At 41.5% G+C, this 23,908-nt stretch overlaps 1 protein-coding gene across 8 annotated transcripts in view; it reads right to left on the bottom strand.

The window, feature by feature from the left end:
• Positions 1-21,389, bottom strand: part of SEMA4D (semaphorin 4D) — a 99,981-nt gene extending 78,592 nt beyond the window's left edge. For 4 of the 8 annotated variants that reach the window (XM_041486745.1, XM_041486746.1, XM_041486747.1 and 1 more), the window contains exon 1: positions 21,156-21,220. The gene's annotated coding sequence lies outside the window, so the exon portion shown is untranslated. Of the gene's footprint in view, positions 1-20,623; positions 20,719-20,865; positions 21,221-21,305 lie in introns of those variants that run through there. The other 4 variants (XM_041486742.1, XM_041486749.1, XM_041486743.1 and 1 more) reach the window with 3 other exon arrangements.
• Positions 21,390-23,908: the final 2,519 nt, after the last annotated feature.

Raw genomic sequence — 23,908 nt, 5'->3', positions numbered from 1 at the left:
TGACCAGAGACACTGTTTCTACCCTGAAGAAGGCATTATGACCCAAAAGGTTTAGCAGAACACCTTACTCTGTGTATCACCTGCCAAAATGAAGTCAACAGCACATGCCAGCACAACTGAGGATCTTTCCTCCTACACCAGTCTTTCCCTTCACCAGACTACAAATTCTTAAGCAGAGGAGGACCACTGATCTAGTGCCTGGTGTTGAAGTGGTACTCTTGACACAGTTAAACACAGTCCCTTTCTCAGAAGCCCTGTATGTCTGGAGCCTCTGAAGGTATGGGTGGTCCCCTCAGGAAGTAATGAATCCCTATCAATCAGAAAGATGGACAAAACATAGCCAGTTGACACCAAGCTCAAGCAGCCTCCCTTCTCCATTCTTGACTACTTCCTGAAATATTTCATCCGTTTCTTTCACCAAATCAAAACCAATCCAAATCAAGAAGGCAGATACTATAACAACAGCAGTAAATGCTCCTAAGCTTGTAACTAGTAGCTTCTCTAATCAAAGAAACACATGTAACTTGTTTTATCTTCATGAAGCTCCTCATCCATCCTCAGAGTAACACTGAACTTCAAGCAAATAGGGCCCTTCAGGATCCTGACCAGCACTCGATTTCCAGACAAGAAAATTTGTATTTACATGATTAATAATGTAATTACTATAATTACTTATAATAATATATTAGCATATATTATATGTTAGGTACTGCAATATATATTAATACAGTGATATAATTGCTTATATTTATTAGAAAAATGTTGAAAAGTACAGGCTTCTTTCACTGACTGATGCCTTTAAAGTTTAAAGCAGCATTTAATATAAAAGGAAAAAACAGTCATGAAAACTGGGCTATGCACTCCTTTTACTTAGGTCTTTCAAGCAAATATAAGTGCCTTACTTACTGAGCTTTTTGAAATCCTCCCAGTTGTAAAATTCTAACAGCAAATTTATATTACCCACATAAACTAATTTCAAGACCATGATGCTATCATCTAAAGTCACTTAAAACTTTTTAGAACAAACTACTTTTTAAAATGAACTTCTTCGTTCAGTTACACTTCATACAGTGACTTTTCCAGAGGCCAAATAAAGCATGGCAACTCAGTCACTGCAGCTTTTCCCAAACATCTCGACTGTTTGCATCTCTGATGGCTCATGCAATGGGGTGACTTTGTCAGCACTATTTCCACAAACCATTTTAACTGCAAAAGCCAGTGTGCACCACTGGCTTCTGCTCTGGCACACTGTGCTACATACTCCCAAGTCTGGTCCTTGGTCGCGCTGCTGAAGCGCCTGCACGAATCCCAAACATTTGTGATTTTTTTCAAAAGAGATCATTAGTTTCACGGCAGTTTTTGTGGACCTTATTTTACAATGATGAAGGCTAATAGCAACAACCAGAACAGCCACAGCTACTTTGTCCACACAGAAAACAATGTGAGACTGCCAGCATCATTCTAAATTGCCAAAATTGCTAAGTTTTACTGCACTATGTTAAATAGCTGATCTGCAAAGCAAAGTCACAAAACTGATGGTTGATCATTTCCCTCTCCCATTCACCCTCCCTTCACAGCAGATGCCAACTACTCAGCTACAGTTCATTAATAAGAAAAACACATAGTCAGCTGATACAAACATGGTAACCGGAAACCTCTCATTGTTTTAACCATTTCATTCTTGACAGAATAATGAGAAAAGAAAACCTAAATACTTCTAGTCCACTTCTAATCTGCAACTACACTTCTTCAGCCGAAGTTTACAGCACAATTCTGTGACTAAAAAGCAGTAATGCTCAGCACATAAAATAAAAACTGCATTATGAAAATTATCTGGCAAAATCATGGTTTTGTGGGCTAAGAAAGAAACTAAACAACAGCAAAACATAGTTTGTGTAAAATGAGAGAAGCAGTGGAGAGGCACGCAACTTTCACATAAGGAACATTCTCAGTTCTGCTTGTTACCACTGGGTGCGGTTTATGCCCTGACACCTTGGGCAGCCCAGAGGCTCCCTCTGTGAAGGTTCCCTAACAGCATGTTCCCATGCTTTTATTCCTGGAGAGGGCAAGCCTGTGGCCTGGAGTGGAGGCCATGGCCAACAGGCAGGCTGGAGCCTCAGCGAGGCTCCCACAGCAGCAGGCACTGCTGCCAGGTCAGCAGAGGACCTCCCAAGGTGCCCCACAGCACCAGCACCTCTGCCCCTGTCAGCACCTGCAGAGCCCAGGGGAAAACTAACTGCCAAATAAGCAAGAGGAATGAAAGCAAAGACAAAATAATAGTCTGTACTCAAGTGCATCAATAAACAAACCTGTAGAGAGTTATGCAAGGCAGCAGTCATGTGGCACTAGCTTAAAATAAAAAGGGCAAAGGATAGGAAAAAGCAGACACAACTACATACCCAGACAGAAAATGGAGAGCAAAACACCAATGATAGCTACTGCAGACCAGAAGTATCAGCTTACCACTCCCCAGTGAAAGTTATGCCATGTGCCAGGTTTCAGCCATTCACGAGAAAAGCAGGTCTGTATCACACACATCTCCCACTGACAGATGGGACCACCCTCTCAAATCACTCCAACTGACTGCAAAGAAAAACCACCTGCACCCACAAAAACAATCCTCAACTCCCAGCAGCCTCCAAAACCAAACCAAAACAAAAAAAAGCCTGCTGTGGCAAACTCTTCCTGAAGGAAGTTTGGCCACCAAGCCAAACTCTACTCCCCTGCCTGCAGCCATCCAGTGCTCCCTGCACATGATCTATGCACACCATCTACTCAGCCACATTCTTCAGGAGAGTCTCCCCTCCCAACATGGATGGAATACCTCAAGAGAGGTATCCAATTCTTTGTGTGTGCCATCATCTCACTTGCTGTAAAATTCCCTATTTTGCACGCTGCATCATCATCTCTAGTCTGCTATCTGCTGATCTCCCTGGACATATATATATATATATATACACATATATATATACATACACACCATTTTTTCCCCATTGTAGGAGAGAAAAAGAAATTTCAAGATATCGAACTTTAGACAGCACTGCACGCCCAACCACCACAGAACAACTCAGTGACAAACATTCATTTCTCTGAATCTGCTTCTCTGTCATTACAATTTCAGTCTTCTTTTTCTGACCACATTTTAAAAAAACTCATTGGGAATTCATAGGTTCAGTGAGACTATTCAGATGTTTTAATATGACTAAAGGTCATATTAAAACATATTAAAGCAAAAATTAACATATTGAAACAATATTGAAGAAAACATACATGCCAAGTGAGTACCAGGTAAGTTCCTTCTTAAATTCTTAGATTCTCAAAGTGCGCACAGATTCATCTCCATATTTGTTTTCTTTTTTTTTTAGTACACAAAGCATCAAAGTCATTAAAATGTATCAGCATCCTTTTGGTATAATTGATTCTTGTCATTACAGAGAAGAAATCTTTTAGAAGCATAAAAGATTATTCTGATGCCTTCTAAAAGGCAGGTTTTATTCTTGGTTTGCCTTTTGTTTTGCACATATTTCCAAACAACACCCTACTGATTTCGCATTTGTGCAGAGTGCGTTCTATTCCCTTATTCAAGTGAGCTTCAGTGATGCTAATAATCAAGGTACAGTTAAATTTTTAAAATCACAAAACTGGAAAAAGCAAATGCTAGTTATGCAATACATACCACAGGTTTCAATAAAAAGCAAAAGCACTGTCGTGATTCAGAAGTAATAACCAGAAAATGCAATAGTACATTCTAGAGCACAAGCACAACTGAGGTCTGTGCCTATCATCCCAGCCCCCATTTATTCATCTAACTTCATGTCTTTGGGCAAAAAATAGTGATATGCAACTGCCATCCACTTTTCTAAACACAGATTATTCTGTATACATTTCTACAAATCACATCAAAGCCTGATGTCTTCAAAATAAATCTCAAGATTCAAGTTACAGTTTTGCACACTTACAGTGCAAACAAAGCAGCCAATTGTTCAGATACAATTTACTCAAAACAGGCATCAGTGTTTTTCATTATTTCTTCACATTTAAGCTGTATAGCAATAGAAAACACAGGGTATGTATAAACAATGTACCAACAACAAAAACAAAAGAAAACAGCTTCCCAGTAGGTCCTGCTAGACAACACTGAGGCCCTTACTAAGGCACTGCTCTTCTTGGGGACTACACCTACTTATGTCTCCAGATGAACTAAGGCTATTACAGAAATGACGAAAACTAGTCACAGAAAGAGATTCCGATGTACACGTACACATAAAAACATTTACAATTAATCTCCACATAGGCAACATAACTCAGAGTCAGTTTAGGAAACTTCAATCTGCCAAGCAATTCAAACAGCTTCATTGTTAGTTATGATATCATGAAATTGACCAGTCAACAGTGACTACACCCCTCCCATTTGGAGCCTAGATTACACCATTTTACAAGTTTAAAAATTCTTTTCCACTGCCACTAAGTTATTCCCTATTGTGACACCTCATTTACTAGAAGAATCTCTAAATGAGCTTTCAATTTACTCTGCCTAACTAAATACCTAAAAAATTAATTTCTTACCTGCAACTCAAGCTGCATGGCTGTTCTCAAAGCTCTATTACAAGGACATAGCAAACGGTTGCCTTGAGCAGTTGGCAATGCTCTGAATTTTGTCATCAAGTAATGAGTCTGCCACAAAAATAATGACCACATGGCAGCAGCCTGCTGGATATAAATCCCTTTGCTGCTTAAAAATAGATTTTACATCAGTATTGAAACAAAAACAAAACAACCCCCATAACACTATCTGAAATGAGTAGAAAGAAAAAAGAGCATCAGTGCTGGTCTCACTAACAGGATGCAAATTAGCACTAGGTTGTTTTACATTTGAGCAAGTGTAAAGATAAAGAATATGAAACAGAGAACACTTAGCTCTTCACAGAGTCACCTCACAAGTGCTAAATGCTTCACTATGTAAATGGAAAACCTTTCTCAAGGGACACTAATATTAAAAGGAGCAAAATAAATGTTTTGGGAATAGCTCCCCCCTCTCCAACCCTGCTTACCCTTTGCTCACATAAAGCTTCAGTTCTTGGTTAACATCTCTCTGTCTGAAAATAATTGCCTGCCTCCTAAAGGCATCTTGGACAGTGTCACTCCTTAATCAGCAGGAGGACAGCTGAGTGATGTGAGGCATTTCCATCTTCTCCCTGGAGCAATCACACCATCTCTACATGGCACTACTGCAACATCAAGAACTAAAATGACTTTAGATGTGGTACTCTCCCTAAATGAGAGCCATATGCCAATAAGGCTGCCCTCTGAAAACCCAATTCTATTACCAGCTGCCTATTAGGACTTAGCTTATTGATACTGCTATGCCAAGGATCAATCAGTGCAGCCTGAATACAAACCCCAGGGAAAATCCATCGGTAGAAATGAATTCCCAGCATGTCTGGTATACTTACATACAAAAACACAAGCAATAATCAACTGCATTATCTTTAAATTTTTATCATAGTGTGAACATGGTAATCAGCATCAGTAGGTTTGCAAGTTCTAATGCTCTGACACAGGAAAGATACCAGTAAAATTCTACTAGATTTACAAAACACAATGAATTTACTTCTCTGCACAAATACCTTAGCAAATAAAACTAGTTACCTTATTTCTCAGCAAATTGGAGGGATGGAGAAGAAAAGCATGATCATGGGTTTTGCTTATGTACTTGCAGTGAGTATACCAAGAATGTGATGTGCGAATCAGAATAATACAAATTTCAGCTTTCTTCAGATCAGTAATACACAATAGCTTCACTCCACAATGAAACATCAACATCTAGAAATTGCACGGATGCATTTTTTTCAGAACAAGTCACCTTCTCTTTCCACATGACACATGCTTGAAAATCTAGACATAAATTACCTTTTCATTAAGAAAATGTAAATCCCACACAGCTTTCTTTTTATCCAGTTTTCTGTCCTGTCCAACTCCATGTGCTTCCTAACTATCCACTCTTGATGTCTGTGCCATACAGCTCAGACATGTGGCTGATGCCCATATCCCAAACCCCTTTAATTTTGCTCTATATTCCATAAACTAACAGCCTTACTGCCACCTTTCCCTTCTCCAAGCACTTGGGATTTGCTTCCACAGAAAGACTTACCTGGAAAGCATTTTCAGATATAACAGCCAAAGGCAAAGTTGAGTGACTCAAAGGAGCATTATCTTTCAAAATTCTGCTTCTCCTCCTTCCATGAAGCTCACTTTCTTCTTGTTTCAAACTACTTCATGGGGCAGTGACCATGTTTCCCAGTGGTGTTTAGGTACCATAAACTCTTAACACATCTGCCTGTTTGGGGCCCTCAAATGCCACCAAAATATGACAGCCCTGGTAGCACCATAAAGTCATCAATTACACTTGAGGCTAAAGTCTTTAGATTTTTGCAGAAAATGGAGTTCATTAATTGTGAAAGTGACAAACATCATCCTTTCACAACCTCCATGTCCCTCTTTTCCACATAAAGGGAACTACCTAATTTGGCTTTATCAGACACAGTTTGACTGTTGGAACAGAGCTTCCGAAGCCTTTATAATTACTTCCTCAACCTCTCAAAATACCACTTATATTTCTTCTATTTCCTGAAAGTTGTTTAAAGCTCACATTTTCATCAACTACAAAAGATTAAACTACCCTTGCTTTACGTCACATCACAATAATACAGAAATACTTTCAACCTTGTCACACAAACTCTGAAAAACAAATACAATTAGGAACTAAAATTAAATCAAAGTTCCAAATGAAAATGGAGAATCTCCCAAACTGTACTTTGGGAGATCCAAAAGTAAGAAGTGCTTTATATCCTGAAAATGATCAAGGCATCCTGAGAAACTTGAAGAAACATGGCAGCAATGTAAGCATATAAAGAAACCTTGAGTACAAGAAAGTTTTGCCAGGTTGTCATGGCCAATAAACAGGCTGGAGCCCCAGTGAGGTTCCCACAGCAGCAGTCATCGCTGCTGCCACTTAATGCTGTGAATTAAGGCATTCAATTCCAGAAGTAAAACTCCTGTATTTTATCAAACAGAGAGGCTGGACAGAAAATGGAAGTGCTAATGAAAAGCTCAGGTTTTTAAGTGTTTCCTGTTCTCATTAGAAACACTTTCTTGATTAATCAATGTATTCCTCTATGATGCATGTCTACATGACCCCGCATTACAAAATGAACAGCGAACCTCACTAAAACATTTTCAACTCTGCAGATGGCCACAAGAAGCATTAAGCTTCATTACTGATCCTCCCTGCTATCACAGTTTCTCCCCCTTCAGCAGTTTCAGAGCTAGGCTGTTCCACATGCCTCTCAGAGACCTCAGGCTTTGGACCAGATCACACTGTCCTCCTGCCAAAGAGCTGAGCAGGGAGTTACAGCCGAAGTCCAGACACATGCCACAATTACCACAGCAAACACTCAGCTGTTTTAGTGAACTCCGATTTCCACCTGCCACAAAGTTCAACCCCGAAACAAGCACAAGTACTTTACTCCTATGGGTAACTTGCTGGCTAACAGCTGGGGCAGTGACAGAGCCTCTGATGAATTCTGCATCTTGCTGTGCATTTTATGAAAAGTTAACAGCTTTCACCTTCCCACTCCCTGCCTCTACCACAAACACAGGCACTCAAAGTAGTAATACAAACACAAGGTTTTGAACGACTGCTACACAGACTGTACAAATCACCAAAGAGCCCCAGAAAGACCATCATCACACTGCTGGTGCTGTCCTGGATACTGCACGCCTTGCCTCTTACTCCATACACTTAACTCTCTGGCACAAATGCCACTACTGATACGGCATGATGGGTCTGGAAAATCTGTGCCAATGTGCAAAGAGAACAAACAGCTATGTGTGCAATTTGATGTACGTGATAGTATTAGGAATTTATGGCAACTGAAAAACAAGCTTTATATACAATACTTCTTTGTCCTAAGTACTAGAAACACCTACATATGTAACCTGATTTATGTAGCAAGGTATTTTATCAGTCACTAAAAATGCACTACACCAACTCTAACTATCTTTGCAGTTTTAATCTAAAATTCAGATTAGAAATTTCTAAGCAGCTTGACATTAACATTTAGTCTAAAAGTGTTTTTATTTTTAATGAAGCCTGACTTCTAAATCCCATGGAATATATTTGTCTTCAAAAGCAAGGTATCTGTTTTTATGAACTCCTCTGGAGTAAAGGAAATGAAACATGAAGAATTTAAACTGAACTGAATTTTAGCTACAGCTTTTCTCTTTCAGTAAAAAGCAATAATCATCCGTTTTTATTACAGTTTTGTCCTTCACATTCCTCTCCTTAGGATGATTCAGGAAACACTGAAGTTACTTGTTCCAGTACATACAGTACCCACCTGACATTGTTCTGGCTCATGACAGTACAAACAGTTCCATCAATGCATTTTAAAAAAACAACTTGCCAAAACAAACACAGTGGCTCAAAACTGTACTTTCCCTCTTTGAATGCTAAAATTGATAGGCATCATTATTTCAGTATCTCAGCAATAAAACTTCATATTTTCTTGCTTCCCACAAGAATCTTAATATATGCCACCTTCAGATAGTATGGCCTATAAAAAATGCTTGTGGCTTCACTGTTAATATTTGGTTAATTTTAACCCTAACCAAAGGGTTTGTCTATCTGAACAGAGGGCAGGCTCAGGGGTGGCAACATAAAGAAAAAAACTCATAGCATGTTGCCTAAGTAACCAAATACAGAATCTCAGCTACATTTACAATTTTCAACTCTATACTTACATCTCAAGGCTTAAATACCTTGAACTCATGCAACCACAAAGGATTTTTAACACCTCAGGAAGGGTCTCAAAAGACCCTCCTGAAATCATTTGATCACATCTGAAGAGGTTTTGAAGTCACGGCAGCAATCCCACAAGGACATCTAACCAAACATTTTTACGGTGCTACTGGCTGTAATGTAAGTACTACATTAAAAATCCACACTGCTCTTCCTAGTGAGATCACTGAAACATTTTTCAGAAGCCAAACATTTTTCATTTTCTCTGCAAATCCTGAACAAAGGCTACAGTATTATCTTCTAGATGCATATCTATTCCAGCTGAGCTTTATCCAGGCAGACATTTCAGGATCAGGGCGAACTGTTCAAAGACTGCCCAAACATCAAGTTCAGAGCTGCCACAGCACCTCTCCAACCAGAAGCACATATTCCGATCATCAGAGTATATTCTGAATTTTATGTACCCATTTTCAAACTCCAACACACACTTTCAGTACCCTTTAGACCACTTGATTCCCACCTCTACCCATCTCTATCCCCCTTTTAGGCAGTTTCAACTAACATCATTTTATCTGGATCTTGCTTGGTTTCATTCTCTATTAGTGACACAGGACATAAACCCTCACAAAGTCTGCAAACAAGTTTTCAGGACCCTGAAATAGTGTTAGAATATTAGCTGTAATTGAGAACAAAGCTAGCTAGCAAATTATGTTTTCTACTCTCAAGCATTACTCCAATCCATTCCTGGCACTGTAAAACTGCTATGGGAATGTTCTTCTGCCACACTGCAGAAGCTGACAAAAACAGCACGACTTTCTTCTCTGGTGGTAATCGCCAGAACAAAACCCCAGAGGAGCAGTTGTGACTGGTGTTTTACTGACAGCACTCTTCTCTCAGAAGACAAATGATCATGCTCTTCATGGATGTTACCTTATTCACTTGCATAACATCTTGCGTTCAGGCAGTAAGGCAACTTGACCCAAAAGCTACTTTGGCTTTAAAATGCATCTGTTTAACTCTGGTTAAAACCAAAAATTGTCAAAACAATGCCACATCCTCTGTATACTTAAAAAAAAAAAATCCACACTGACTAGTGCTAAACCTCAACTTTCTAATTCATGAAAATGGATGGAAATGCTGTAACTATGCCACCGTGTCCATGTGACATGAGGTCCTGACTTCACGAAGACCTGTTTTCTGCTCTTACATAGATCCCTAGTATGCAACAGTTATCTCTTATTTCAGAGTAACCAGAAATACTTATTCATATCAGAACAGTCACTCTAAACCATTTCAAACACATGGGAATTAATAAAAAATTACATAGATCAGTAACAATATCAATATCCTTTGCAGCCTAAATAAAAAAAAGGAGTCTGCAATACCTTCTAATTTTTCCTCCAAGTTTTCTTTTTCCTGTCTCTTCTATAATGGAGACTATCCTTCTAAATATCTAAATATCATGAACTTTCCAGTCCTGTTTGCACAGTCACTATGAACTTTCCACAGTAACCAACTGGGTCGCTCAGTAGCAAAAATTCCCTGAAGGAACATTAGGGATCTGTACAAGAGCAACAACAAGGGTGCTTTGCTTCAGGGTCAAGGGAGAAGCAGTACTTGAGGCTCGTAGTAATCACAGTCTGCTCAGCCTTAGCAATTCAGATAGAACAATACATCTGTACCACTAGAACTCCCTGTTTTGGCAACTCTAAGCAACTCTATCAATCTATCAAAACTATCAATCGCCAAACACTAAGCTTACTAGCATCTGTACACCTCTTCCTTCCAAAAGAAATGATGGCAAAATGCTGGAGAAACTCTCCATGTAGTTACAACAAAATATCTGTCATTTTACCTCACCAAGATAGCAAGGGAGTCACTACTGATTAATCCAAAGCAAAAAGACAGTCTAGCTGTCCAAAGTAAAGACAGAGAAGAAACAGTTTTATTTCATCCCTCTGCGAAGGTCCCACTGCATTAGTTCCGGTATTATAGCTCAGCTTCTTCTAGCATAAATGTGAAACACAGAAGTAATTCACTATTTCTTCACAAGGATGATCCAAGAAAAGTGATGGGTGGCAAAATTCTGGTGCTTTTTGGTAACAAAAATTCCCAGGAATTACAACACGGTGCACCTGAGGATTACAGGTGAGAATAGCTAACCTGGACAGAGAATAGTCCTTTTGCAATCCTGATACCTGGCCACCACTGCATGGAGAAAAACACTGTCAAGAACACAGAGGTGGGTAAAGAAGGGAGAAATCTGAAGATGCAGCAAGCACAAATATGCCCTTCCTCATAGCCTGCAAGCCAAGAGGAAGCCTAAGTTTCTGCAGGAACAGTTTGCTCTCCCCTCCAGTGTAAGGTCTTTGCGCATCAGCCACTATACTGCTTAAGAAACTACAACTTAGACTATTGCATGTTCCTCCTCTTTGAAAATCAGTCTTATTCAACAGTGAATAAGCAGTTCTTTTCCGCAAATGCTGGAATCTGAAATGCAGAGAATTCTCAAAACTTTGGCCTTGTAAATTAAATACAGGATTTGATCTGCGACTTTGGAAAAGTCTTCTAAATTTAAGTGTCAGAAGTGAGAATGTGGATTTATAGTTTGAAGTAGAAACATGTTAAATTAAGTAGAGGCAAGTTTAGAGTTTTAGGGTATAGTATTGTAGGTTTGTGGGTTATAACATGATTAGTTAAGAAAGCTTACACTGTAGCATGAGTCTTTACGACAAAATATTTAAAGATTAAGCCAAAAGTATAAATAGCTTTAGTAGCAGTGTTTTATAACTTAATAAATTTTTAAAAAATTTTGTAACTAGAAGTTGTGACTTTCTAAGCCATGTGGTGAGGATGTGAGCTAAATTCACCTTTCCTGCTTATGTGAAAGATTTTAAAAAAATATCACATCATCTAAAACAATTTGGAAGTTTTGTCTTTTAACTTATTTAAAATTCTTTCACAAATCCTCACAAACATTTTTATCAGTGTAACAAACCCCTTGCATAATACACTTTTGAGTACAGTTTTGTTACAAAATACACTAATGTAAATAAACAGCAACTATATTGGTGCAGCTACAATCAAAGTCAGATATTCATCTCCAGAACATCACTTATGCTTCCAAATGTCATCTCAAAGTCTACCAAATGGGAAAAGGACAGCTCTGTTCCTTAGAAAATCTCCACATTCCAAGGAATGTAAATAAGGGACATTATTAAAATGAAAGCAATAGTTAAAGCTATACATTTTTAACTTTTAAAACGTTTCCCTCTCCTTTCTGTATCTTTAATAAAAGGTTATAAATGTGTGCAGGATGGTCGTTGCCATGGAAATATGCAGGCCAACATCTCTCTGTGGGAACCTCAAAGCTCTCTTCACTGCCAGGCGCCTTGTAATGACAGGGCCACATTAGCACCTTTGACTCTCAAAGGCCATTTGTTGCATAGAAATCAGCACAGCTGACTCCATTCACCTTCCACAGACAAACCGTAACTACTCCTGCTCAACTGACTTTCTGCTGCACTCACCCCTTCTCCCAGGACATGCTCCCAAACCCACTTCAGCACCATCCCTCCCTCACGCAACAGCAAATTAATCTTCTGTCAGCAAACAAATTAACACTGTCTTGTCAGCAAACACTAAGCAGAAAACAGACACTGCACAGGCCATCAGATGCTTCACCTGATCAAGAGCATTATTTCATAATCTGCCAAGAAATTCTTCTTTCCAAAGCAACTGACATACAATAAATCTGCATCCTATTCCAGAAGATGGAAAGCAGAGCTATGAAGAAAAACAGAGGCAGACATGCAGCAACAGGAACTGAACTCACATAAAAGCCAACAATTAAATTACAGAACAGAAGACAGCTTCTGAATAATGGCTGCTTTTACCTCTGGTGGTTGTCCATGCTAAAGAGGGAAAAAGAAGTTCTTAAAAACCTCAGTGGAATTCCTGGATATCAGCATGTACCATGTGATGCACAATCAATTTATGCACATAGGAGGCCCATTTCAAGGCAAATGCAAAACAGATGCCATTTTTTAGTATTATTTTAAATTAAATCCAAAGAGGCAAATTCAACCACCTAAGAATGTGTTCTTATCAACATCTTAATACACACATGAGCCAATATACACATTTATATAGTCACATGTTTGCATGAAGCAGATTTGTGTCACATACCCTCTGACACTGGAGTAATAAATTCCTTAGACACATAAGATTCAAAATACATTTATAACAAATTTATCTACATATTTGAAGAAAGAAACTATTTAAGTAGTATTCACCCTCATTAAAAATAGCCAGTCAAATGCATTGAACAGCTAATATGCTGTGAATGTATACGTATGGGTTGGTTCTTTTATTTTTTTAATTCTTCAGTGAGAGAAAATTGTAGAGATAAAAGCTCTTAAGCCTATGGAAAGGTCTCATATATTTATCACACAATCCTTCACAACTAATTCCAGTACAAAAGAAACGAAACTACATTCTAAGTCTCACTTACCTAGAAGATAATCAGAATGACATTTCAAGGCAGTTTATCAATTTCACTGATGCTGAGTAAAACCTAAGCAAGATTTAACTGAGCAGTAAATTTATTTCCACAGGGCCAAGCATCTAAACATTTAGATTTTCAACAATCCAAATAATTTAATGAAGAAAACGGCAGTCACTCTGTCATCTAAATAAGACTAGATTTTAGGGAAGAAAAAATTAACTCCTACCACTGTGCAAAATACAGACACTTTTTAATGGCTTTGCAGGGTTTTGTGTAGCTTTGTTTTCTTGGTGAGGATATTAATTCCATCAAAAGTACTTGTTTTCTTTACACCTACAATTTTAATCAACGAATAATTTTCTGAAAAATGGACACTTTAGGTAGGGTACATCTACAGCCATACACAGATGGGGATCTATGTGCACATACATATGCACCTACAGCAAATCCTTACTAATTATATGCAATTGCTGAGTGGAAAAAGGAATGCCTCAATTTCTTGCCTCTGGCCATTTTAGGCACTTTTAGTGAAAACAAACAACTGACACATGGGAGGAAAAAAAAAAAAAAAGCTTTCAGCACAGCATTGGTTCAGCAGACTCCTGAAGTCTGCAGACAAATAAAGCTTGTAACGGGGGGGGGGTTGTTTCTGGGGAGTTGTGTGCCTGTATGTGTCTTCAGTTGGTTTGGATCGTTTTGTTGCTGTTGTCTTAGGAGGGGTTTGTTTGGTTTAGATTTTTGTCATTGTTATTTTGAGGGGTCAAGAGAATATACTTGTGCAGCTCCCTATACTAGAGGGCAACCGCTGCAGGCATATGCCTAACCTCAGATATGTTCTACCCACACTAACCTGCTTGCAAGACGAGGGCCCGATTATTAACTTCTGTGTGCAGACCACTCTTCTCTTCTTAAATGCTTAGCACAGTTCTTACCATACTCAAACTCAATACAGATTTAGACACAGCAGTATTTCGTGGCCCACAGTGCAATGCCTGGCATGAATTACAGAGTCTACTGAGAACATCCAAGATGGGGCTCAGAAAGAAGGGCAATAAATATTTTATAAGACTAGGTTGACAGAATATTGATTGTCCCAAAGCCTGTCATTGTATCAGCTGGTCCAATGATCCCCCCTTCCACAAACTGTCTTCCTCACATCCTCAGACAAACAAAAGGAGTCTCATCTGATTTTACTGAACAGTCCAATGTTCTGCAGGCATTAACAACTGGGATTTTATTTCTTAAATGTGACTTAATAAACATCTACTGAATAAATTCAAGCATTACTAGATGAGGTGAAAGCACAGAAAATAGTATATGTAAAATACTGTATTGACATATATTCTTACAAGTTACTGTAATTCTAGCAAACAAACCACTGTTATCCATGTGCTTATGACAGTCCCAAGTACCCCATGGTATTTATTGCCAGTTTAGTCTTTCCTGCTGTCACAAGAAATGATCTGCACACCGGAAAGGTCAAGTATTTTATGGAGATAAATTATGGAATTGTGTCCTTGCAGGAACCCCTGGGCGGGTGCTGTCGGGGTGACCACCTCCCCAAGAGAGAACCCCTCCCGGTCCGGACAACGAGCTCTCTCAGCCCACCCTGCACTCAAGCCTGGACGAAGTAATCAAAGCCTGACCAGAAAGACAGGAGGACTCTTCACATGGCAGATCCAGTAGGAAGACCCGAGAAACCAGGTGAGGTGAGGGTGAAGAGAGGAACAGGAGCAGCCAAGAAAGCAAGCCCGGCCAAACGGAACCAAGGGGGTGAAGAGCCAGGAACAGGGGCGGGGCCAGGGTATATAAATGGGGGAAGGTAGGCGGGGTCGGGATACAAATTGTCCAACGGGGAAGGGAGTCAAGGGAGGAGTTGAGGTGCGGTAACATGGGCTACACCAATGAAGGAGCAGAGCAGGAGTGGTTTCTCAGGGAGAGCAGGAGGTACAGAACTTTCTGGAACCGGGGAATGAACAGCAGTCGATTGACAGCAGCACATTTACATTGACAAACAAGGAATGATGGGGAGTGGTATCAGTCTCTGACCCTAACTAACATAATGGTGTCTTCCCATGGCATTCCAGTTCTGTCTCCCACATGTCCTCACACAAACTTTGACCTGTCTGTATCATGCTCAGCAAAACAAACAGCTCCTTCTGAAGTATTCCAGAATTATGAGTTTAATTACAACAAACCTAACCAATGTCAAGCACATCTTCAATGACCTGATTTAAGACATCAATTCCATGTGCACTTTGTGTTTTAAAAAGTCTATATTGCTCCATTCTCCCCAGAACATATAAAATTTCCACAGAGAGAGAATTCATATACAAATACAAGAGCTTCCATATCTCTAGGCCTCTTCCCCACATCCTGCATTATTTTTCCAGTAACACACAATTGTAACTCATTATCTCTTTCAGTGGAAATGAGAACACCGACATTCTACAAAAACAAAAAGCCTCCACATTTCTATTCATCTCTTTGTATATTCAATTCCAAAGTTCATACAGAATCATTTGTTTATTAAAAAAAAAAAAAAAGGCACAACAGAACATATAAAACAATTATTTGGGGAAAGAAGAATGCCTGCTTTATATTGGGAGAAGGAAAAAAACTCAGAAATACTGTTAAAGGCTGGCTGTGAAAACTACTCTTCAACAAAGCAAGAACTATAATCACATTTCATGCATTCTTCCCCCTATTTCTTGGCTCTGCCATTTGCAATGTATGCAAATATGTATGGACCTGGAGGTTTTACGCAGGCACAGGGAACTCCAGCCTCCCCATTGTCTTGCCTTGCTGCAGTTCTGTCAGACCTGCTTTAGGCTCCAAACCACCTTTGGTCTCTCTGTTGCACACCAGCAAAGAGCTAACCAAGTCTGTAAGTTTTTCCTCTCCTCCCTGCTTTCCCAGTAGAACTGGCCATCTCCATAAACCCTCCCCTGCTTTGCATATTCTTTTCTATCTCCCAGCTAAGTAATCAGATGCACTAACGACATCACAATTTCCCAGTCTGCTAATTCCATATATTTCCAAGTCACTTCCATACCAGTGCTTTATCACCTACACATCTGCCCAGCCTGCAGAACCCTGCAGAGGAACACAAAGTAGGCATAGAAACAGGGAACCTGCCTGTCCTTGCAATGAGGCCAACAGGTACTAATTTTGCAGCAGTGTTCAATCCTCTTTAGCCTGCTTCATATATAGGCTAATACTAATTTTTTAAGAGGATCAATGCAGAAAATGCCTAGTGGATTATGAGTTCACTGCTGTACATGAACAGAGACAAAAAGAAATAGGTGGAAGAGCAGAGAAAAACAAAAAATGTGTCCACTATTTCTTGTACCAACAAACTTGGTTCTAAACTTCATACATGGTCTTCAATTAACTATATGTACAGTCTTTACAAAGGTTCCTAAGTTCCTTATCTGCTTACATCTACAAATTTTTATTATTATTTTCATCTGTTTACAATTCTTTATTATTTTGTCATCTGTTTTGTTCCCTCACCCCAGGCCACAAGAACTGGCTGCCTCAGTACAGAATAACATACTCTTCAAGTAAAGGCTGCTGTTTAGTACTGAAAAAAGCGCTCATGACCCTTCATCCAATATACGGGGGGTTTTTTTTCCCGCTCCATTCCATAATAAAAAAAGAGAAAGCACTACATTGACTAAAAGTAAGTTCTGGTATATTTATTGATTTTATTTTCAGAAACACAGACATACCCAGAAGCTCGCTGCACCACAACTTGGTGTTACAGGGAGCAGGAGGAAACAGAGCAGCTCTTGGACACCCCTGGCCAGAAGAGGAGCTCAACACACTTCTCACAACAGGTAATATCCTCCCTCATGGTGAAGGCAGGCTACAGCAGCACATCCAGAAGCTAAACACACCTTTGTATTCCTGGAACTTTACAGGCAGATAAAAGAATATAAAAGCTTTTTGGCCAGAATACAATTAAATGTAAGACCTCATTAATCCAGTTCTGGACAGCAAGATCTGTAATTTCCCAATCCAGGATGACAGCACACATTAGTCTGAAATAGTAGGTTCTACTTCTTCTCTTTGTAGCTGAAGAGCTACAAAACAGAAAAAGTAATTCTTGGTTCCTTTCATCAGTTCATCCATGAAACAAGGACAAAACCATCACATCAGAAGGAAAACAATTAAAACAGCTTCCACATCTAGCCTGCACAGCTATATCAACACACAGGCAAGTTAACTGCAAATGGAAGCTTCAGTAGTGCCTTTTGGCATTCCCAAGCTCCTTCTGGTACTCAACCAGTTGTATGCCCCACTGAAAAGCAGCTCTTCAGCCACTTCAACTTCCCAAGCTCAAGCCACAGGTAAAGTGGGACTTTTCTCATTCTTTTCAGTACACTTCTTTTACTTATCTACCTAGACACTCAAGCACAGGACTACTATGCAAAGCCAGATGAAGGCTTTATAAAACATTGCTTTATCATCAGAGTAATTACAAGTTAGAAAAAAGGAAGCAGAAAACTTCAGAGAAAAAGCAACCAAACAAAAAGCCAAAAGCAGTTCCCAGCTCCTTGTTTATTATGCAGATTCCCAAATGAGCATACCTTTCTTCAGTTAATTAACATGGCATACAGCAACTGAGTATAGGGCACAATAGAGAACACTCCCCCACCAAATTGTTCAATACTACCACAATGAAAGTTTCCTATCGGCTTTACTTGTTTTTGTTGTCATCTTTAAATCTCCAACCTTACTACACGCTACCTAGAATTTAAAACACTCTAAGTCATGGGTACAAGTACTTGATTTTTAGTTTAGTAAGATTCATAGTAGATCACCACCCAGTCATGAATAATGCTTTCATGATCATATACCTTCAGAAGCTACTTTTCAACTCATTTAAATCACAGAATATGAATTCAACAAGATCCAACACTTGGAAGCACTGGAGGCTTACAAGACATGTTAGTCAACTTTGGCAATTATTTCATTACCGCTGCACAGTAAAACATGGGATAAGTAACCACCTCTGAACATTCAGGGGAAATACTTGATATTCTTGTTGTCTACAAAATCCCCATTGTAACAACTAGCTTGAGAATCCCTTTTTCCTGGAGAAAACCAAAACTGAAACAAAACAATCGGCAGAGTTCCAAGATAACATAACTATGATACAAAAGCTCCAAGATTTTATTTCTGTTGATTTAGAGTCCCACTTACAAAAGTCATCCTTAAAAATCAGATTATGGCACAACCACCTATCGACTTATCCAACACCTTTTGCAAACTAGGTGACATATGCAAGTATTACATCTAATGCCAGCAGCCCAGAACAAGAATTGATTTTGACATGACTGAAAGAGACCTCCCACTTGCTTCATTGCAAGAAAACAGCTAAGAAAATGTATTTTTAAATGAAAACATTCATTTGGCACACACCCCCTAAGACAGCTGGGAGAGAGGACAAGAGTGTGCTGCAGAGCAAGCACAGTGCAGCTTTTAACTCCACCCAAGTGGCCTTCAGCAGATGACAGATCCTCTCGAGTTCTCCAGCTCCTCCTCAGCAAAAGGCTGCATGAAGCAGGGAACTCTGAGGCTCAGCTGCTCAGGAGGCAGGCCAACATGGGATGTGCCAGGGCATCCAGAACATCTCTTCTTTTTGCAGGACCTCTTAGTGGTATAAATCCACACATTTTGGCAGGGTACTGCTGTATCCATGCAAGGTTAATAAGAAAAGGTTATCGAGTGTTTAGTGTAATAGCTGTTTATGCAGGGACTGGAATGGGGGGAGGAGAGGAGAAAATCATAACACCAGCAAAGAGATGACAACATAGCGTATTAAGTCTGTGGGTGCACCTGTACTTAAGTGTCCAGAAAAACCTATGAATCAGTGTTAGAGTTTCGAAATAGAACCGTTCAGATCAAATGCTTAATTTGTTGTGGAAGTAGCTACCACCCTCCTCACTAGCGACAATGGCTTTTGTTTCTTAAAAAAAAAAAAAAAAACAACAGAAATTTAAAAACCAGCTATAGACCTATTTTGGTAGGTATGAATGTAAGCAGCTTTTGTCAGCAGACTCTATAGCAATCCTGGACCATCGAAAAAGGAATACGAAGTGCTTCACAGGAAGGGGGAGAAATGGTGAAATACTTCCTCTACAAGCCAAGAGATGATAGTAAGGACAGACTTCATCTGTCAGTCTAGCTCCCCATTTACAAAGCCTTTTTTTTTCTCCAAGAATATAAACGCAGTAACACATTCCCATGCCACCGGTTTGCCTCCAGTGGAAGAAGTCACCTATACCTCATCCCTGCTACCGGAAAGAGTAAGTGGCCATCCATACATAGCCAGGTCGTCCCAGGCTGCACAAACGCTCTTTCCTGCACAGCAGGGAACATGGTACGTACTGTGTTTCACCCAACACGAGCTACTCGGCTCTCTCTTACAATGCCCCTTTCTAACTCAGTTTGTAAACGATACTCCCACTCCGGCTCGACCTCCACATTCGCCATCCATGCAGCCAGCACAGCTTCCTTTAGGCGCACTTGCGTAACTGCCTGAGCTCGCACTCTTTCTAATAAAAGAAGTCATTAAACAGCTCTCTAACAAAACCTCCATACAGGTATCCAAAAGGGAGTATGAGATCAGTAGCTATTTCTGAGTCCGATGGGCATAAAGCACTCAACAGACGTGTGCTAATTACTGTAAGAATTCTAATTTTCTTTAAAAAAGAGGTTTATTACTACACTGATTTCCAGAGCTACTAGAAATACCTGGGTGCTACGAACTTTAAGGTGATGTTTCACATTTTTCAGCCGAACTAACTCCCCATAAGAGGCACATGACAATAAAGACATGAAGTAAGATAGGAAAATGTTTCAGCATTAAACCAAATAGCAGACTTGAAAAATCCCTTCAACCTACAGATCCATCAGGTTCCCTCCTACACCAGGGAAGGATCAAGCTCCTACTCCCCTCCCTGCTAAAGGCAGTCACGCAATAGAAAGGAGCTGCAACAATGAAGTTACCACGGCTGCATTCATCCACTCAATCCCTCTCCCTCAAACGCCCATGATGCGTAGTTTTGTATACGCAGAAAATACCATGCAACAACCCACACCTCCGGGAAGCAGTGAAGACATTCCCTGAGAATTAGCTGAGGGGCAAATGGGGACAGAAAACTCTCTCTTCACCAGTACCTTGCAAACTCAGCATCTCTGTGGAGACCTAATTTAAACTCTCCTGAGAGTAAAAAATAATAAAGCCGCACATAACAGCTCCTCAGAACACATCCAGCCGGTCACCCGACAGCAGGCACCCGTACCGCGTACTACTCTTCGCTCAGTGAGGGACGGCGGTTCCGAGCAGACAGCGGCCTCCCCGAAGCGCCCGGACACACTCCTGGCAACCTGAGCTGCTGGCCCTTGGAAACCGACCGCTTCTCAATCAGGCGAAAAAGCCTCGCATCCCTCCTCACCACCCTCGGGCGCGCCCCCGGCCCCCGTCTCCGCGGCAGGTGCGGCAAGCGCGGGCGGCGGGGGCCCGACCGCCACCCCGGGCACGCACCTGGCGGAGCCGCAGCCGCCGGTCGCTGCCGCCGGAGTCAGCGGGGCTCGAGGGCGGTGGTAGGAAAAGCAGATTTATAAACCTGGCAGCCCTCGCTCATTTGCTGTAGCTGGAGGCCCCTCCTCTCCGTCTCGGTCCGGCCGCGTCGCAGGCGGGGGCTGCCAGCGCCCTTGCCCCCCGCCCGAACCCAGGGGCGGCCCGGGCCCTGTCAGGCGGCAGGACGGACTGCGTTCCGTAGGTGCGGCCGCGCCGCCCGTCCCCACGCCCGGGTCCCCCAGCCCCGCACCCACCTCGGCGGGAGAAGGCGCGGCGGGCACGGACGGTCGCTGCCCCAGTGCCGACCGCTCCCTCGCCGCCGCCTCCTGCTCTCTCCGCCCACCCCCCGCCGCCGTCTCCTCCTCCCTGGCCGGCGCACAGCCCGCCCCGCCGGGCGCTCCTACCTGCAGGGGGCTGCGGCGCTCCCCTCGCACGGCCCCCGCCTGCCTCGGCGCCTTCTCCGCGGCTGGGGTTGGGCCGGCGCAGCCCCCTCTTCCCCGCGCCGGCGGGGGCAGGGCGACGGCGGGAGGGGCAGCAGCGGGAGGAGGAGTTGGTGCCCGTGTGTAACAAGTTTGGGTCGCCGCGCAGTATGGCGGCCGAGCGGGGCTGCGGGCGGACCCGGCCCTCGCTCCCGGGTGTCTGGCAGGGGCCTGAGCCGCCCTGCTCGTCCCTTCCCCCGCGCCCGGCGCAGCCCCGTTAACGGCAGCGGCCCCGCGGCGCGGCCGCAGCGGCAGCGGCGCCGGGTGACATTAGCCCGGTCACGGCGCCGGCGGAGCGGCTCCTCCCGCGCCACCTGGGGCTGCATGGCTTGGCAAGGCACCGAGGCGCCTGTGCCGAAAGCAGGTGCGGTGTCCCGCAGTTCAGCCGGGCCGAGCAAGAGCCGCCGCTGCTCCTCGCACCTAGTGCCACTTGTCGCATTCCACTGCTCCTCCTCCGCCTTTTCGTCGCGGGCAGGATGGATCCGCTCGCCGCAGACCACAGGGAAAACCGCACCTGCGATCCAGCCTCTCGGTACCATGGGAATGAAATAACTCGTATCGAAAGCAAATATTACTGGAATTATTGCACCTTAAAAGCATAGATTCGCTTAGGTGACTGCTTGGCGGTAGATAGAAGGAGGACTTCTGTCTAGAAAATAGGTCAGTAAATGCACAGTTCTCACCTGCGATCCTTCTGCTGAGTCACTGATGAGTTATTGATTATCATCCTGTCCTTGCACGCCTGGTGTGAATGTTCAGATGAATGACATGGATCAACACATGGGTGTCTGGTTTTGGATTGGGGTTTGGTTTGGGTTTTTTATTGCTGTGGAACTGGTGATACCAGTGTCTTGAGATTGTTTGGTTAGCAATAGTCATTGAAGCAAGACTGAACAAAATATTTAGTTTGTCAGATATTAGCACTTGCTTTACTGGCTGACCTTTAAATTCCAGCATTACACAATACTGTATTTTTACAATAGCATGCTAGTTAATCTCTAATATTTCACATTAAGGTAAATGTAGGTAAGAAATAATGTCAAGAGGAAATCAAGCGTCTTAAAGCATGGAGACATGATAATAACTCCAGATTAAGGAAGTTACACGCAAAGCAACCTTGATACTTCAGTGTCTACAAAATGGTAGCATCTGAAGGAGGGTACTAGGATAGCCAGCAAGCAGTCTGTTGGTAAACAGTGGGAAATGAGTTTTCCTGCGCTACATTTTCAAAATGGTGATGTAACTTAGTCCAGCTTAACATTAGATAACCAGTGTTCATCACACCATTGGCATCAAAGAGGGCCATAATGCCATCAAAACATTAGATATGAAGCATGGAGAAGAAAGTGGTCATACTCAGCTCTGGGGAACAGCAGCAGCGGGGAGCAGGAGGGGCTGAGAAGCCATGGTCTGCAAGGAAGGGGAGAACCACTTCTGACGAGTATTACAGGGGCATAAATGAAAGGATCAAATGAACCCATGCCAGAAAATCCTTGCTGAAAATGATAAAAAAATCCTTATCATTGTATCTGGGAAATTGCTGTAATTTATACCGTCAGAAGATTAACCTGCATCTCCACTGGAACTGACTGCTGGTATTAATCTGCTAGCAAAACCCTCTAGTGTAGGCAAGACTTTAAGCATGTCCTGAGGGATACAACTATGAAATTATATTCCAAGGGAAGAAACAAAGAAGCTTTTTTAATCTCTCATTTTACAAAATCTAGGCTTGGGCAGTTCTTAGCTCTGAGTAGGAAAATCACAGGGATTTTGTCAGGTTTCCCCATGAAGACTTCAGTCTACACAGATTTCCAAAAACTGGGAGCACAAGGGAGCTCAAGCAAAGGCTAGCACCAAGACAAAATATCCATTATTTCTGACTCTGTCCAGGTTATATGTCATTACCTTTTAAGAATTATATTGTTAATTTGTATAAAGTAGCTTTCAGTCTCCACTCTCAGCAAAACCTGGACAGTCTTGCAGACATGAAGGTTGGAGGTAAAACAAGGAATTGATATTTGTACCTTTTGAAATGGCAGATTCTCAATCACATTTAGAACCTTCTTTCAATAATATATTAGCAAATGGGATTTGATGAGAAAAAGAAAACACTAGTAATAGCAGTGTTGGGAACTTACAGCTGGTACCATGAATTGCACCACTGAAAATTCCTTTTAGTTGCAATTAGAAGACATGTCTTTCACAGGACTAAAAAACAAATGGCCTCTGACACAAATTTGAGAGGTTTTCCAGAGGTCTGTAATATTAATCTGGGTTGTATGTGAACTAGTGGTGTAGGGCTAAAGACACTGGTCCTCATAGTAATTATAACTGATTTTGTTTTCCTAAAAGAGATAATAATCTTCCAAATCATGCATGCTGTGGCAATGAGATCATATACTGAACAATTATTAATACATGTCCACATCAATTCCATAATGGGTGTTCCAAGGACATGGAGGAAACATGATTTTAAAAACCTCAACTATAAGCATAATAAAGTCTAATCTTTAAAAAGGACACATAAT

The sequence above is a fragment of the Pyrgilauda ruficollis genome, unplaced genomic scaffold (genome assembly GCF_017590135.1).
Source record: "Pyrgilauda ruficollis isolate IOZ18807 unplaced genomic scaffold, ASM1759013v1 scaffold78, whole genome shotgun sequence".
Lineage (NCBI taxonomy): Eukaryota > Metazoa > Chordata > Aves > Passeriformes > Passeridae > Pyrgilauda > Pyrgilauda ruficollis.
Note: the sequence above shows the minus strand (reverse complement) of the source record. Positions and strands in the feature narration are given on the sequence as shown.